The sequence below is a fragment of the Symphalangus syndactylus genome, chromosome 1 (genome assembly GCF_028878055.3).
Source record: "Symphalangus syndactylus isolate Jambi chromosome 1, NHGRI_mSymSyn1-v2.1_pri, whole genome shotgun sequence".
NCBI lineage: Eukaryota > Metazoa > Chordata > Mammalia > Primates > Hylobatidae > Symphalangus > Symphalangus syndactylus.
This window is the reverse complement of record NC_072423.2, coordinates 52641811-52660059: the sequence shown is the minus strand read 5'-3', so window position 1 is coordinate 52660059 and position 18249 is coordinate 52641811. Positions and strand designations below refer to the sequence as shown.

At 36.5% G+C, this 18249-nt stretch overlaps 1 protein-coding gene across 12 annotated transcripts in view; it reads right to left on the bottom strand.

Moving 5' to 3' along the window:
• The window catches only part of NOL4 (nucleolar protein 4), a 380020-nt gene that overhangs the window by 169922 nt on the left and 191849 nt on the right, over window positions 1-18249 (bottom strand). The gene's annotated exons all lie outside the window — the stretch shown is intronic.

The window sequence follows — 18249 nt, the reverse complement described above, 5'->3', positions numbered from 1 at the left end:
CATCAGGAAGGCAGTTGGATGTCGGGAGTTAATTTGTTCTGTGGCTACTTTTGATGGGATGGATTTAGTGTTGGAGAATTATTGTGCTATCTCTGCGAGCACAGATGAGGCTCCTTCTTGTCTAGAAGTTCTAGTAACACAGTAAATGGCAGATTATTCATTTTATTGTTTCTCTTTTGCTACTCCCCATTCCCTCCATGAATTAGTAGAGACCCTAGAAATACTGTAAGTTATCCCACCAGCATTTTGTAGAAAAGTGGTTTTATCAGCATCATATTCAACAATTAGGTCTCTCTGTATGAAGAGAATTGACCTAAAATATTCTGTATAATGTATATGTGTACATGTGTGTGTATTTAAGTGTGTGTGTGTATATGTAATCTCCCAAAGTACCTGACCTACTTTCTTATTCAGTTACTTTCAGTAGCTCAGCATCACGGCCTTTAGGCAAGTGCCTTAGGCAAAATGAACAGGAAAAAAAAGTATATACATGTATATATATATATATATATATATATATATATATAAAATCCTCATGTTAACATTAGTACTTGGAAATCTAGTCCCAAAATTCAGGTCAGATGCTCACACGGTCCACAAAGATTTTATTGTTTTCCCCAAATTCACCACAATTTTCCTCCTCTAGTCCTTTGATGTCCCCCTTAGAAAACTTCTCTTTCATATCTTACCGTAAAACTAAGTATTAGGTCTAAAATATAGATGTAAATAGACTTGCTGAAAAGATTAGTACCTTCATATCAAAAAAAAGTAGAAAAAATTTTAAAAATTTCTTTGAAATCTAATTGCAAAATAGTTTAAGTGCAACAACTCTCCTTTACCCCTTGTGGTCTCTGCTCTGTCTTCTCCCAGCAAGGGGCTCAAACAACAACAACAACAAAGGAAGCTTATCTATCACTAGGCCATAACTTACATCTTACACCATAACTACCTTTACTCTGCAACACAAAGCAGGTAATGTAGGCTGAATGAATCCTTGGCAGCACTTTCCAGCCCAGTTTCTGCCTGGAGTCTGATTCTCTGATTCATTTCTGGCTTAAGCTCCTTTGTCACCTAGAAATTCTTCATTTTCCTTCCTTAAAACTTGGTGATGACCTTTTCATTCTTTGAATTTATGTTTTACTTATCCTCTATAACACAGTTTTAACATTTAATTACATAGCCCTGCTCTCTGTTTTGTTTTTGTTATCTTACGTGCAAAAACCTCAATTCCTGACCACAAAGTCCTGTGGTTTGAAACCTGCAGAAAGATAAACAATCAAAATTGCAAATTGCAATTTTTATTGTATTTGCAAAATATAATTTGGATTATATACTATTTAGTAATGTTATCTTAAATATGTGCAAAAGAATAATGGGACATTTTGAAGTCAAAACATTCATACTTAAGTTTATTGATGTAAACAAATGCACATGTATATACATATTATGTATGTATGTAGGTATGTATATATATGTATGACTACTACTAAAAGATTACAGGACATTTGTTTTAAAATGATGAAACTGATTTTATTGAAGGCAAGAAAATAACAGATGTTTCAGCCTTCTACTAAATTGTCCAAAAGGGTGACACTCTTATTCTTATTTGATAGCTCCTAATCCATTCTTTGTCATGGAAGAATGGGATCTACTTGAAAGAGGTTATTACAGTGAAGACATAGAGATAAGCTGGATGTCTCAAAGCATATAACTAAGTTTCAGTGCAATAATTAAATAATAAAACTAATTCTTACCTATCAATGAAGAGTTAATTTATATTGTTTATATTATGTTGTTTACAATATTTAACCAAACATCTATGTGCACAAGATACTTTTCTTGGCACTGTTGAGTCCAAAGAGACTCCATATAAAAATTGTTCTTATCTAAGATTAGACCATAAGAATTACAATGCAAGGTAGAAAATACTATCTGTATATGAGAGTTTCATATCAAGCATCATGAATAAAAAGGTTCCTCAGAGAAAGAAAAGTCACCTATGTATTGCTGGGGATGAAAAGTGTATCAGGGAAGGTCTTTTACAGGAGGTGGAATTTGAAGAAGGTGAGATATATATAGATGTATAATGGGGACGGTGGAGGTTATCCCAGTTTAGGAGATGGCATAAGAAAAAGCATCAGAGGCAGAAAAAAGCCGGAAGAGGACAGGGAATTAGTATGTTGTACATACTAGAACAAAGAATTTTGTGTGTGTGTGTGTCTATATACATGTGTGTGTATATATGTATATATGTGTGTGTGTATGTGTATGAGTGTGTGTGTGTGTGTGTGTGTGTATAAAACAGGATCTCACTCTTTTCTCCCAGGCTGTAGTGATGAGATCACAGCTCACTGCAGCCCCAACTTCCTGGGCTCAAGTGATCCTCCTACCTCAGATCCCCAAGTAACTGGGACTACAGGTGTGCACCACCATGCCTGGATAATTTTTTTTTTTTTTACTTTTTGTAGAGAGAGGGTCTCACTATGTTGCCCAAACTGGTCTCGAACTCCTGGGCTCAAGCAACCCTCCTGCCTCATCCTTCCAAAGTTCTGGAATTACAGGCATTAGCAATGCACCGTGTCTGAACAAAATTGTATATTTTAGAGTAGTGGATATTTTACTGTGTACTCTTTTTTCAGGAGAACTCATAAAATCACTCATTATTCTCCTGGCAGGGGACAGGGTACTAATAAAAACCCACTGATTATGTGAGTGTAGTTTGAGGAAGCTTATTTATTTCTGTTCCTACCTCTAAGCTACTATTAACTGACCCATGACAAAATTTTCTCCTAATTCCAAGATGACAATTTTTAAAACTGGCTATTATGCAATAACTTGTAAATGGCTTCTTAATTATCTAAACAAATTGCAGAATACAGTCATGCATTGCTTAACGAGAGGCATACAGTCTGAAAAATATGTTGTTAGGCAATTTCACCATTGTATGAACATCATAGAGTGTATTTACATAAACCTAGATGGCATAACCTACTATACATTTAGGCTATGTGGTATAGCCTATTATTCCAGACTACAAACCTGTACAGGATGTTACTGTACCGAGTGCTGTCAGCAAAGATAACACAGTGGTATTTGTGTAATTAAACATGTGTAAACATAGAAAAGGTACAGCAAAATATATAACATAATCTTATGAAATCACTGTTGTATGTGAGATCTGTTATTGAATGAAACATCATTATGTGACACATGACTGCACTATTTTCATGCTTACCCATTAGCTTGTTCAGGATTTCACAGAACTAGCTATTTTATATAAAATTATATGCAGAAGTGTATTTTGATATTTTTATAATGTGTTGGAAAATATTGGATTTATTTTGTTGACAACGTCACAGTTATTGTAAATACCACTGTGTTATATTTCTTATAGTCATAATAGAAAAAAAGTTAAAATTTTATTTAGAAGTAAGTGAAAAAATACATACATAGATTTTTTTCCTCCCAACGCACATCTCAGATCTACTTATGGAATCTACGGTAAGTGTTCCTGAACTAGATGCTATGCTACTTTTTTCACTTATCTTAAATGGTACCATAATATATTATCATAACTCACAGGTTTCAGATCCCTAAGTCCAACACTGATATGGTAGGTTTCAGTGGGGGATCTGTGTTGTCCTTCTTCTCACCTTACAACACCTTGTCATTTTGAGACATTTAAAATCTATTTACCAGCTAGAATGTACATTTCCACAAGGTAGGTATTCTACATCTTTTATTTCTTTGTGTTCCTCTATGGAATCTTTTATTTCTTTGCGTTCCTCTATGGAATCCAGTCTAGTGTTTTACACAAAGTTAACATTATAGATATAGATGATATAGCTATAAATAAGGCAAACAATGTCACAGATAATACAATTCATTAATGCTTCTGTGTGTGAAATCCATGTATTAGTCACACACTCATGAGGCTATTTACTACTACAACTTAAAACCAAAACAATATGTGAGATTTTTGATGTTCTGCCTCATACAGCAAGCAGTATATACAATGAGAAAATCTCCTGTTAGATTTAAAGTGAATCTAAGACAATCATTTCATAGCATGTCAGTGTTCTCAAAGAAAGCTGACCACTAACCACTGGAAAGAAACGCCCCAGAAAACCCATCGAATGGGCAATAGAAACAAGAAATAATGCCATATAATATTATTATAGAGTTGTTCTATTCAAAAATGATTTGACAATTTATAAGGACATGGCTTAAAGATGTATCATTAATTATCCCCAACCACTAACTAAGTTATGGGAACAAATGTCACAGATAGGGGTAAACCATTTTGGAAAGAAATGTTCTAATTGAAGCTAAAACCAATATGATCCAAAAGGAAGTTGCACTAAATTGGTGTTTAGCCAAAAAAACAAATCAAAAGGGTTTCTTCTTGCCGAAAACAAATCAGAAAATACTTTATTTTGAAAAAAATGAAAATCTAGGAAAATAAAAAGACCCATCTGTAACAAGCTTATGTTTGAAACAGTGTCTTGGATCTGGGCAGGACCTGGGCTAGCTTCCAATTTGCCCTTGTAAGAAGCACTTTGGTGGTGGCTATCCACCTTACAGAACACTACCACTCCCATCCCAGGACTTGTTCTTGATACATAGTGAGAAGTTACCAGAAACTATGCTTCTCTTCTGTCAGTTGACCATTGTGATGGCCTGTTTTGGATTCTGCTTCTCTCACTTATTTCACCAAGTCAGCTGTTGTTTTGCCTAATGCATTTTTCTGAGTCTCTGTCCAACCAGACCAGAGTTTACTCTCACCTTCATGCTCATGTCCCAGAATAATCTGACTTCTCTGGTTCTGTATTACAATCTAATTCACAGGGTCTTTGCCAAACCATATCCTAATATACATCCCCATAATTCTACATAAGGATAAAACCATGCTCAGAGGAGCAAAATGGTTGAGTCTTGTCTACTTTGGTAAGATATATAACAATATAAAATATTAGATAACTAAAATACAGGGCCCTGTCTCCTCATTGAGCAGGAAACTAGTGTTTCAAAATATATCTACATACTACATCCACAGAGAAGGTTAAGTTCTTAAAACTCGACCTCTCTACTACTTAGAAGAAGACACATTACACAGTAGGTTTAGATTGTAGTGAAAATGGCTTTTCCATTTGGCCCTCATGATGACAGAATAGACCAGCTGGAACTCTAGGTATCTATATTCATGAAGCCTGGGGAAATTTTCAACAAAAGAAATTGTATCAGTACAAATAAAGTTTTAGTGTAAGGCCCCGCATTCTTCAATGGGTGACTCTGCCTTTTGAGAATGTCTCCTGTCTCTTCATACACTGGGGCATCATGAACTGAGTACCACCTTAATTAAATTAAGACATGCTCATTAAATTTAGACATGCTCAGTATCTCTTTTTCATCAAGTGGAAGTGTGACATGTAGGAATGGGTCTTCTCAGGCTCCCATGGTATATGAATAGGTTGCTCAAAATCCACAAAACAACAGTTCCTTCTTTAATCTCTGTCTACTAACTTAAAAGAAATTTTTAATGAAAAATTGGTTGAAAATAAGACCTTATTTATATGATAATGTGAAAGTCTGCAATGGTACAGTTGTTTACATAGATAGACCCAAATAAAGAAGGAAATACAATAAATGGTTAAGACTTTGAGCAGTAAGTCTTTTTGTGTACTCTCCTTAAGAAAAATACAGTGTTAGGTTATCCTATTATGTCTTTGGCAGTGGCCAAATGGCATAAAGACTTGAAAGAGCCAGCCTAGATGATTTTTAGACAGAAGTGGAAGCATGATATTGATAAATCTTTTATAATAGGTCAAGGGCTTGAAAATGTTCATGTCATGTCCATGTCCATCAAAAAACCACTACAGTAGAAGGTGATTCTAATAATCAGTGCACAGTGTGACTCTTCCTGTGGATATGAAGCATCCCACCTGCTGGAACCAGGTTTGCTCAGTGGGATTATAAATGGAGTAGAAGTCAGAGCAGTAGTAGAGCATGGGTGCTTCATTCTGGGTGCTTCATTGGTCATGTTAATCTGAGTACTCAGTTGTCCAACAGAGTGTTCAATCTTAAAATTTTGATAAAGTACATAACTTTGAGAAGATTGCTAACTTCATTGTAGCAGATCAATTATATTGGATCTCTTTAATTCTGTATGGGCTAGCTACTTGTTCTTAGTGGAATAGATGTTTTATTTTTTACTTGGTCCTGCATTTTTTTGCCCGTTCTTCCTCAGACATCATCATTTTTGGCCTCAGAATGTTTTATATACTACACTTTTTCTGATACTACCTTACATTCAATCAAGGAAATCACATCATAGTAGAAACATTGAAGCAACTATAGGATTTTCCTTGGAGTTACTGCTGTTATCTCTTCCATCACTGGCAGACTACTTACCTTATAAAATGATGGAATGAACTGTTAAAAACTCAACTACAATGCCACCAAGAGATAGTAGCTGAGCCTGAGGGGCTGCATTTTAGGATGTGATATGTGCTTTAAGTCAGCTACTGATACTTGGGGCTACTTATTTCTTAGCCACAACATCAGGCTGGAAACAAGGTGCTCCAGAGATGGAAGCAACACCTCTCATAACTCTTCTTTACAACTGTAGGTTCTGCTCACCTGCAGAAAGGACACTTGCAACAAGTGGAATAGAAACTGACCATTTCACACCATGCAGGCCACTAAGGGAATCGATTTTTAAAAAGGAAGGCCATGTGTTGGTTGAGGTCATTAATCGCGACTACCAAACGAATGAAAGATGGCCAAATAACAAAATAGGTTGGGAGGTGGATACTCAGGGAGTATCTAAAGTATTTTTCATTACGTTCTGCAGGAAGGAAAATACTATCAAGGCAATTCTTGTAGGCAGAGACAAGAAGATCGCATTCTCTGACATGCCATTGCATCTTGAATATTTCCTGAGTAGTTTTATTGCTGCTAAAGAAGTAAAAACATGGAATTTGTAGTTGAGTTTTTTAGTCATAAATACAAGCTATGGCTTGGAAACCAGAAGCAGAGACAAGGAGTGCAATGTTTATCTGGATTTCTTTGCTTGCTGTCAAGTATCTGAATATTAAATAAACATATTCCTTAAGTTTTATCTCCATTGTTGTACATAGCATGTGGTGGTAGTAAATACATGTATGAATTATTCCATTAATTGTATAATTTCAATTGTTACAGAACTGAAATGGTAATGAACGTCACTTTGTGATTTCAACTTAGAAAAGTGAGTCTTTTCAGCATGAAACCTGGGTGCAGTTGCTGGACATGGCTCAGATTTAGTTCTATTGGGGAAATAATAGGATTTATGTAGTTTATGCAAAGAAGATGGTGAAGTATTTGGTGGAAGTATATTTGGACATATGAGAAAGTTGTGTGATGGTGTGGTGGTGTGATATGTATGTATGTATTAGCCAGTGATAGCATGTACTAAGCATTCATAGGGATGGCAACCTAGTGCCTACATTCTCCTCCTAATTCGAAAGTGTAGGCCAGAGTAGGCATGATTTCTTGCTGCCTTGGAAGAATTTGGAGCTGTAAGACAGATGAAGTTGATGTCATTGGAACTAGGTATTTTTATGTTAAACACTAGAGAGTACTAAAACTATTCTCACTGAGGTCCCCATCATTTTTCTAGTTCCTAACTTTCCAGATTTGGGGTAATCAACTCTTTTGTGAATTTTGAGATATTCCAGTCCTTCTTCAATAGATAATCACTTTTGCACCATTTTTGCTTAATTTAGCCAGTTTTTTTTTAAAAAAAACTTGAAAAAGCAACCTTAAGAAATACATAAAATTTGTTTTGCTTTTGAAAAAGCCAAAAACTAAGGAGTGACGTCAGAAAGAAGGTGGAATAGCAAGCTTGGACCCTCCTTTCCCCCATGGATGCCCTGACTCAACAAAAATACATGTCATTCTCTTTGTGAAAATTCCAGAAATTAGTTGAGAGGCTCCTACATCCTGGGTGAGTGCAAAGTCAGCCACACAGAAATGAGTAAAAATATTTGAGAAAAGTTAGGAACAGAAATGTTAAGTGGCTTGACTGTGTTCAGTTAAAATTTTAAAGGACTTCAAGTTGTGTAATAACTTTATGTTAAAGGACTTCAAGTTATGTAATAAAGTATAGTCATATGAATAGGGAATACTAAGGCTAAAAAGAATACTTTCAGGGACTATGGGGAGGGATAGAATTGAATCAAATATTTGATGGTTTTAATATATTTGTATTACCTGTCAGGAACATAGAAAATTAAAGATTTAAAGATTAAGGATTATACACAATCAGTTTTTTGTACAGTATATCAGAAAACATTGATGAAATTATCAAACGATCAAGTAAGTATCTCTACCTCTGGAGGCATTTAAGGATGAAACGTAAGCTACTGGAGGGTAATTTCCAGTTCTTATTCCTTTATTGATTTTTGATTAGCATATTTTAAATATTCAATAAATATTTGTTAGAATAGACCATCGCACTAGTTCACAGTTGCACTGCTAGTATCTCTTTGGTAAATAGCCTGTGGGTCTTCTTATCTTATGTGTGTTCTTGAACTAACTGTATGTATTACTGAACTGGAGACTATGATAGGAAGAATTCCAAAAATGCTCTCCAACCCAAGATTGTACATCCTAATTTCTAGAACCTGTAAATATGTGGAGGTATCACTCCTGTGATTGTTATGTCATGTGGTACAACTGATGTTGGTAGAGAGATTATCTGGGTGGGCTGATTAAATCACATGAGCTCTTAAAAGCACAGAGCTTCCTTAGTTCGTAGCAGAAGAGAAAGTCAGAGAGATTCATAGCACAAAGGTTTTTCAAGATGGAAGAGGCCACATAAAGAATTCAAGCAGTCTTTAAGGAGCTGACAGAGATCCCCCATTGATAGCCAGCAAAAAACAGAGACTGCAGTCCTCCAACCACAAGGAACTACACTCTGCCAACTACCTGGGTAAGCTTGGAAGTGAATTCTTTCCCAAAGTCCCCAAATTAGAACCTAGGCAGGCTGACACCTTGATTTTGGCTTTGTGATACCCTGAGGATAGAACCCAGTCAAACTTGGCTATACTTCTGACCTATAGACCTATGAGGTATATGGGGTTTTTTTTAATGCTGTCAAGTTCATAGTAATTTTTAGAAAGCAACATAAAATGAATACAGTACAAACATAAAGAATTTTCTATGGTATGTTAGGATACGTAATACTATTTTAAATTATTCAAGTATATTTCAAATAATAGATGTGTATTAGTAGTTCTCAAACTTTAATTGCTTTGGAATTTCCTGGGGGAGACGATTAAAAATATGTATCTGTAGGATCCATGTGGGCACTAAAACCTCTAACACAATAAAGGCTAGAAATCTTGGTTTAATTTATTTTGGTTGAGGTCAGGGAATCTAGAAGCACTTCTCATGGAAGTGTTTAGGAGCCACATGTGAGAAATTAATGTAGATGATATCCAACAACTAGCCAGTGGAATATGCAATTAAAGGAGGCAACTGTGGATAGCAACAGAACTAAAGATGACTAACAGCCCTCAATTCTGGGTTCAGTAAGGCTGAATCTGAGGATATTTTAATCTCATTTTATAAAAATCTGGAAAAATTTCACAAAAAGAAGCCAAGAGCCAAATATTCTTTCCCTTTATCAAAACTAATAAACAAAAATACTTACTGCCCGAATGGCCCCATTTTTTAAAAAGACTCATGAAAGTATATGATCTTGCCCAAAGAATTAAAGTTAAATGTGTAACTAAGGAGCTAAAAACCTTATCTGGGGGAAAAGGATAAACTTAATTACCTTGGTTAACAAACCCCTGGAAGAAAAGGTGTTTACCTGGGTCAAGTGTATGTCTGGAAAATCAAGAATCTTTACTCCCCTTATAAAGTAGAGCTGCCTATCATATAAGCATTCACATGTGCTGAAGTCACTGTCTGTTTTGCCCACATAGCAGGTAAAGAGTATCACCCTGGGAAGAATTGTCAAAACCATCAAAGTGTGTCCTCTGGGTCCTGCATGGTCTCTTTCCCCTCTTGATCACTAATTCTCCAGCTATTTGTGTGCACACTGGCTCTACGTATGTCATTTTATTGAGTAATGGATTGACAGATTGATTGATTGATTATCCTTTATCTGAAATTCCCTCACAGAAAAATGTTACTTCAACTAGGCACTTGTAATTTAAACCTTTTATCTCTAATTGTGGAATGAAAGGCTTTTTCTCTTGGTATTTTCAGCCATTAGCAAGCAGGTGAGGTGTATTGTGTTTTGGGAGTTTGTGCAGAGAGAGAAACCCTGTGATCATACTAGACCTGTTAAGTACCCATGTTTTTAAAGTAACTTAGAGGTGAATGATTAGAATGTATACTCCTTTAGGTATTCTCCTAAACTCTCCTACCCCTCCCTATGGTAATGGGTGAGCCAGGACTACTCATTGATGTAGCTGAATTTCTTATTGCCAATATTCTGAGACAGCAAGAAGCCTGAGCTATGAACCTCTTCTTGGATTTACAGAACAAATACATCCTAAAATAATTATTCTGTAAGGATCCACAATACATGCTCCTTTATCTAACACAATGGTCATCAGCTGTTTTGTTCTCAGATCTGTTCTCCTTCTATTGCAAATTTTATTTCCTAGGTTTTCTTGCCTAGTGCCTTATGACTGGGTTTAGACAATGAGAGACACTGGCAGAGATGGATAATTGGACAAAGAGAGAATGCCTGATTATGCCCTCCTCCCTCCCCATGCACACACCCTCTCTGGTTCAGGTAGTCTCTCCATCTCCAGCATGGGGAGTACACCCTCTAGGCCCTAGTTCCTTCTAAGAAGCCTCTTTTGTGAATCTGATTCCCATGTAGGAGGTCTGGGCTTGAGCTCTAGTAATATCAGCTCTTCCTTGGCCCTTCCACTGCTAGCTATAGGAGACGCCTCTTTCTGTTATCAATTCCAGAGTTGCTTCACTAACCCCTGCTTGGCTTTTTAGCTCTTCAAACACAACTGTAAATAGTGCCTAGTGTTAAATTTTCCTAATGGATGTCATGGAACGGGCTCCATTTTCCAGATTGGATCCCAATCCCAACTGATACAATTTCCTTTCCTTTTGTCTAAAAACTTTGATATTATTATAAATGATATTTTGTAATTTTTTAAATAATATAAATTCATTGTTTGATATACAAGATAATTTCACCCAGTTCCCTTTACTGTTTCTCTCTCTAGCATTGAAATTAATTACTGTCAGTAATAGTGGTATTAAGGGAGTTATCGACATCTTAAAGAATGAAAAATCAATAAAAGTTTTGTTGACAAATATAGTATTAGAAACTGGTTTCCTAATTCCAAAATAAGCTTCCATCTAAATTCTACTAGTATATCGCAGCAGGAAACACATGTTTGGGTATTGTGAGGAGAGAAGCCTGAAAAAGACAGATGCTATGTTATGCAGGGGAAGAAAATGAATTAACTTTAGATTTATGATGAATTAATGGCAATACTAGCACCTAATGACATGTGTCACATTCTATTCTTTTCTCTATGTTATATTGTCTCTCAGTGAAGGCAGGCTTTAGAAAGAGTTGGATTATAGAAATAGTAGAATATAAAGAAAGTAAACTCAGCAGCAAAGAACAGAGAGGAGGATAGAGAGGAGAAAGATGATGAAAGAAAGGTGAGGATGATGGTGGTCTGGAACAAGCTCAGTAGTAGGGAGCTCTCAAGTGAGTTGGAGAATTGGTATTTGGTAGAGGGTGCTGGGGTCAGAAATCATGGGATTAGCAAGAAATATCCTGGGAATTATCAAAAATTAAATGATAATTGTTGGGGGTTAATGTCTGGAGGTACCGAAGTAGGAGAAATAACCCTCCAGGGAGAACACCTCTTCCTCTGAGGAGCAAATCAACTAAATTACAACAGGTGGAGGACACAGGCTAGGCTTTTCTTCACTGCTGTATGCCTTGATTTTGTGTATAGTAGATATTCAGCAAATGCCTAAAGCTATAAATTAATGACTCTAAACCACCTTTATTCTATTTTCTAAACTCATGATTTTCATAGCCCAAAACTTTTATATTGTATTATACACTAATTTTTTCATGCATGTAAGTCATATTTTCCCAAATGGTCATAGGTAGTGAGGACCTTACTTTAATAGTTCTTTGCATAAAGCAGTATATACAGCAAGTCACCAAATGAAAATATATTTCAAAAATCAATGGAAGAAGAGAAAACATTTTGTTTTTGTGGATATTTTGTTTTTGTCATAGTAAGAGGATAGCCAAGAAGTAATGTCAGACTGATTTGAGGAAAAAAAACACAACTAAGAATAGAAAGGATTCCCAGATAATGAGTATCATTTTTATAGTAGTGGTATATATATATATTCATTTTCATTTAAACTGTTTCTGTCATAATAAAACATTGAGTTCTCATCAAATCAAAATTTAAAAATCTGTCTTGGATGACCATTAAGAAAAACTAATCTAAGTTACTGTACTAAGTGTATCAATTTAAACTCTTTGAATAATGCCAAATTAAGAGCTCTTACAATGTGATTACTACTAATTAATCAAGAGCTGGTCATAGGACCCCACCAACCCCATTCCATGTTTTATGCTGCTACACCAATGTCACACAAGCATGGCCATCTATAAAATCTTTCCTTGGATAAAGCGCAGTAGATTCTATTTTGAAAATCCTTGTTTCTTTACTTAAGCCAAAGAGGGAACATTTACTGAGCTTTGAAGCACCTGGTTCAGAGTGTTCACTGCTGATGGCACATTTCTAGGATCCTTCCTCAGTGGTTATCCATGCAACTAAACTAAACAGAACAATGAATTACATTGAATATATCATTTGGTTGTACACATCTCATTTCTATGCTCCCTTTAGTACAAATTAACATGCCAACAGCCTACTGCATTGATAGCCACACAACTACTCCAGGATGAAACTGCCAAGGCAGGCGCCTGACCAAATGGCCATCAAACCACAAGTCAAACCCATAGCCAATGCAGCCAGACCAGAAAAATGAATTAGGCCAAAGGATTTCATTTCTTGGAATTTGAACTAACACTTTCTTCTCAAGGGCCAATGACCACATCAAAACCACCAGTGAATTTAGAAATACAGAATCAAAGACTTTACCCTAGACCTACTAAATCAGAATTTGCATTTTAACCAGATTCCCAGAAGATTCATTTGCATGGTAAAATTTGAAAAGTTGAAACCACTAACACCGTTAGTAGCTGCAGCAGAAGTAAAAGTGGTAGGGGAGCGTTGGGCTGGAGAAGTTACAGGGGTCCATGATAAATACAAAACTATTTCAATATTCCAATTTTTGAAGAGTATTATACTCTCTCTTTGATAGCCAAAGAGTATATGCCTATATCCCTTTTTCCTTTGTCCCTTCCTCCTTTCCTTCCTTTCTTCCATCCTTCTTTTGAGGAATTTACTTAGAATCTCTTGAGCCAAATTCATCAGAGAAAACCAAAGTAGGGAGACACGTAGAAACAGAAAACATAAGGGAACTGTGTGGAGTCTATCTCACACAGTCTTGGCGTACAGTTATTCTCTTAGTACAATTATTAATCATGCCCCCCTTTGGATCTCAAATATATCCTGGTTTAGACAATAAACTATATGGTATCTCAGTATGAAACGCAGTGAGGTTTATTTGTGGCCTAGCTGTTCTGCATATTCTAGTCTTGGGCCCCTTAAATCACTGTCTCCCTTATTGGGACACATCATTCTTGCAAAAATTGACACCCTTGTGCCCTGATTTTTTGAAGTAGCTCACACACATAAAAATCTTATTATTTAATTAGTAGATACTATGTGCCACTAAAGAGTAATTAAAAATTATATTGGGGTACTAATTTATCAATCCTCAAAGTAAGCCCAGGTTATCTAATGTCACAGGAGCATATCCTTGGCTCCTGATTGAATGGCTTTCTCCAGATGGTCTATGTGCCAAAGCCCACTTAACACTCAGGAGCAGCTGACTCCATAATCTGTGGCCTTTTCTCTCCACCATGTACCTTTCCAGGCTATAAGCTTATGTCTCCCAATTCTCTGGTGATACTGTGAAACACCTGCCATGGGAGGAAACCATGCCATACATGAACATCTCTGAAGGCATAGAAACTTTCTGTTTATTGGATACTATGCTCTATATCTCTAGTTTTCTGATAAAATGTTTAGACGCTTTGTAGTGTGGATTGAGCATTATTTTCTAGATAATACAAAGCCAAGAGGTGAGATTTTAAAAATTCTATTCAAAGAATTTTTCTTTAAAGTACTATTTTATACAACCAACACAACATAATAACCAATTTTCAATAATAAATACAGTGACAAAAATCTAAATATAATAAATCTAAATCTAGTAAATTAAACCAGGAAAAAGTTCCACAAATTTTCACATACAAATCACTTCAGCTATTACTTACAAATGTTATTAAGTAGTGGGAAATGTACTATAATTCAGTGATTCTGTGCTTCAGAAAATAAACTGTTTCTTCATTTATATAATGATTCCTATCTTAAAGTCAAAGTAAAGTAATGATCTAAATAAAATTACACTTTGATTATATTTTTGGGCTTTTAGAAAAAGGAGCAATGCCTATTATATCTGATATTCTTAATAATTTTCAAAAGCCATAAATGTTAATCTCTACTCATTTTTAAAGGATACATGCAAAGGAACTGCATCCTAAGACAGAGCATAAGTAGATTAAATATTCAAAGAATCCTGAATTCAAATTCTCTTATTTCTTTTGCTTATTTTTTCTTCTGGGGGTATGGAGAGGTAGCTGTCATGCATCTAGTGGGACAAAAGGCCTAATCTTCACCACATAGCAAGGGTTCAAGAGATTCTAAGTAAATTCCTCAATAGAAGCATGGAAGAAAGGAAGGAAAGGAGGAAGGGACAAAGGAAAAGGGATATAGGCATATACTCTTTGGTAATCAAATAATCTTCAAAATTGGAATATTGAAATTGCTTTGTATTTGTTGATAGGAGAGACGTGTGAATGGATACAAAATTACAGCTAGATAGGAGAAGTAAGTTCCAGTTTTCTATACCACTCTAGGATGACTGTAGTTAATAATAATATATAGTTTCAAATAATAGCTAGAAGGAGAATATTGAATGTTCTCAACACCAAGAAATAATAAATGCTTTAGGTAATGGATATACTAATTACTCTGATCTACTCTACATATATTATATATGTAAAAACATCACTGTGTACCCCATAAATAAGTGCAATTATTATTTGTCAATTAAAAATAAAATTTAAAAAGATGATTATTAACTCTATTGCTTAAATTGATAAAGTTTTTCAGATATAAAAATCAAAATATGTAAAAAAATAAAAGATTAAGGTTGACAATAGGGAGAACAAGTCATGGTGGGGAGAGGGAGGGAGAGGAGAGATGAATGGGTAAAGAGGTGGCAGGATAGGGAAGCACAAGGGGGTGGAATGGATGAGAAAATAAAAGGGAACAGATGGAGAGAGGAGAAGAGTAGTTCAGGAAGGGCACTTAACTCAGTTTGAGTAACAAAATCACTGGAGAATTGTTATTTGATTAATATCCGGGTGTCTCCCAGGACTCAAGCTCTGAGAGAACAGGCTATGTCCGTCTTTGTTCTCTGTTGTATCTAGAGCAGTGCTAGTCCCCTACTGCAGTGCTTCTCAAACTCTCAGCGATGAAGACTCCAGTCTTGTGTTTCTAATTTATCATGGACAACCAGTTTGTAAAACAAAACAAAACAAAAGCAACAACTTTAAACATGAAATGTAAAGAAAAGATATGCAAAATCCAAGCCCATTTATTATTAGATTCAACAGATATATCATTGCTTGTTTCCAAGTCCTGTACATATCTTGTCACGGATATGTACCAGCAATTGTCACCAGCAATAATCCACTAACTTCTTACTGATTTTATAGACCCTCATTAAAAATTTGTAGAGGAGCTTCAAGATGGTTGCCTAGAGGCATTTCATATTTGCCTCCTTCACTAAGAAGAAACAAAATAGTGAGTAGATATTTTATACTTTCAAAAGATGATTATCCAAGAGAAAACACTAAAATTCAATATGAAAGTGACAGGAACTACCTAAAGTAGAAGGAAGAAAGGCATCTGCTCACCTGAAATCAATTGGGTGTCAGATGCCAAGAAAGACTCCTCAATACAAGGAAAGAGTAAGTGAGAAACCCTCAACAGTCCACATTTCCAACATGGAGTGTAGCAATCTAAGCCATAGGAAAGCCCCTTCACTCTTCATAAGTCCTGAAATCAACAAAGGGAGCTGCTGGGAGACCTTACAATGGCACTGCCCCAGAGAAGGGGCTCACAGTGGGTCCCAAAAAATACCTGGAGATCTAAGCAGCTACAACAAGCTGCCATTTTCGAGCGCCGGTGGCAACATACTGCACTCTTCCGGGATCCAGTGGTGCTGCAGCTGAGGTGCTAGACAAGCCCTGGCTCTTGCCTCTGGGGCTTAGGTGTGAGCAACCACCAAATATTACTGCATCTAAGGTGGAAGCACAAAGAAAGTGCAAGCAAGAAGCCAGCTACCACAGCAGGTCTTAGGTATGAATTCTACTAAAGCTTGGGTGCAAGCTTGGGTGCACATTCCCCAGCCACTAGGCTAGGCTGCTGCCACTGAAGGTAGCACCACCCTATCCAGTAGCAGGGCTGCAGCATAACCACTGCTGCCCACAACCTGAGCATTCTGATGGTGGCCTGGGGATCACCCCACCCCTGCCTACCATGCTGACACCCACACACACCATCAGGAGGCCTGAAGATGTTCTGCACATTCTAGTCTTGGGTCCCTTAAATCACTGTCTCCCTTACTGGGACAGATCATTCTCGCAAAAATTGACACCCTTGTGCCCTGATTTTTTGAAGTAGCTCACACACATAAAAAATCTTACTATTTAATTAGTAGATACTATGTGCCACTAAAGAGTAATTAAAGATTATATTGGGGTACTAATTTATCAGTTAGTACCAGGTGAAGATGAGCTCACCTGGCCCGGTGTTGCCCAACTTCTCCCATCCCAGAGCAGACTCTGGAGGCAAAGAGATTGCTTAGCCCAGTCCAACACCACTGCACATGAACACTCCTCCTGGGGCCTGAGGTTGGGACTACCCACCCAGCTACCACCACAGCTGGCATCTATCTGCACATAGCACCTGTGAGCATTGAGACTGGCCCACTCAGCTTATCACAGTCCTACTGCCAATATAAGCACTCACCACGTGGGACCCAGATAGTTGTCCTGTTACCTTCACCCATGCCATGCTAGCTGTCCAGGGACCTGAGAACCCACCCACCTGGCCCACTGCTGTCTAGCAGAATTGGAGTAAGCCACCTGCAGGCTCAAGAATAGGTTTACCTGAACCAACAAACACCAGGGTACACCACTCTGGGACCCAAGGACAGGCATCTCAGCCCATTGCTGACACCACTGGAGCCTAAAGACTGGCCTTCCTGGCATCCTAGCCCACTGAAAAACTTCATCACAGCCTCCAATAACAATTGCACCCTAAGCCACTGGGAAAATCACAGATACTACTGATGATGTTTACAGTCAAAGAAGTTTCACAAAGACTACACTACAGCACACATCTAAAATCAAAGCCAAAGTGCCCTACTCAACCAACACCACAGGTACATATTCAGGAAAAAGTCCTCCCTGATGAAAGGAAATTCAGAAATTTGGAAGAAATAACTATATGCCAGATGCAGAGATATCAATGTAAAGGCACAGGAAACATGAAAAAGCAAAAATGTATGACACCTTCAAAGGGACATAACAATTTTCCAGCAAAAGATCCCAATCAAAAAGAAATTCATGAAATCCTAGAAAAAGAAACTAAATTATTGATTCTAAAGAACCTCAGTGAGTTACAATAGAAATCTGAAAAACAATACAAAGAAATCAGAAAAAAACAATTCAGGACATGAATGAAAATTTAACAGATAGATATTATTTTAAAATACCGGAAGTTTTAGAACTGAATAATTATTTTAATAAAATTAAAAATACATTTGAAAACTTCAGCAATAAACTAGATCAAGAAGAAGAAAAAAATCTCAGAACTTGAAGACAGGTCTTTTGAAATAACCTTGTCAGAAAAAAATAAAGAGAATAAAAAGAATGAGCAAAGTTTTTGTGACATATGATAAACCCATAAAGCAATCAAA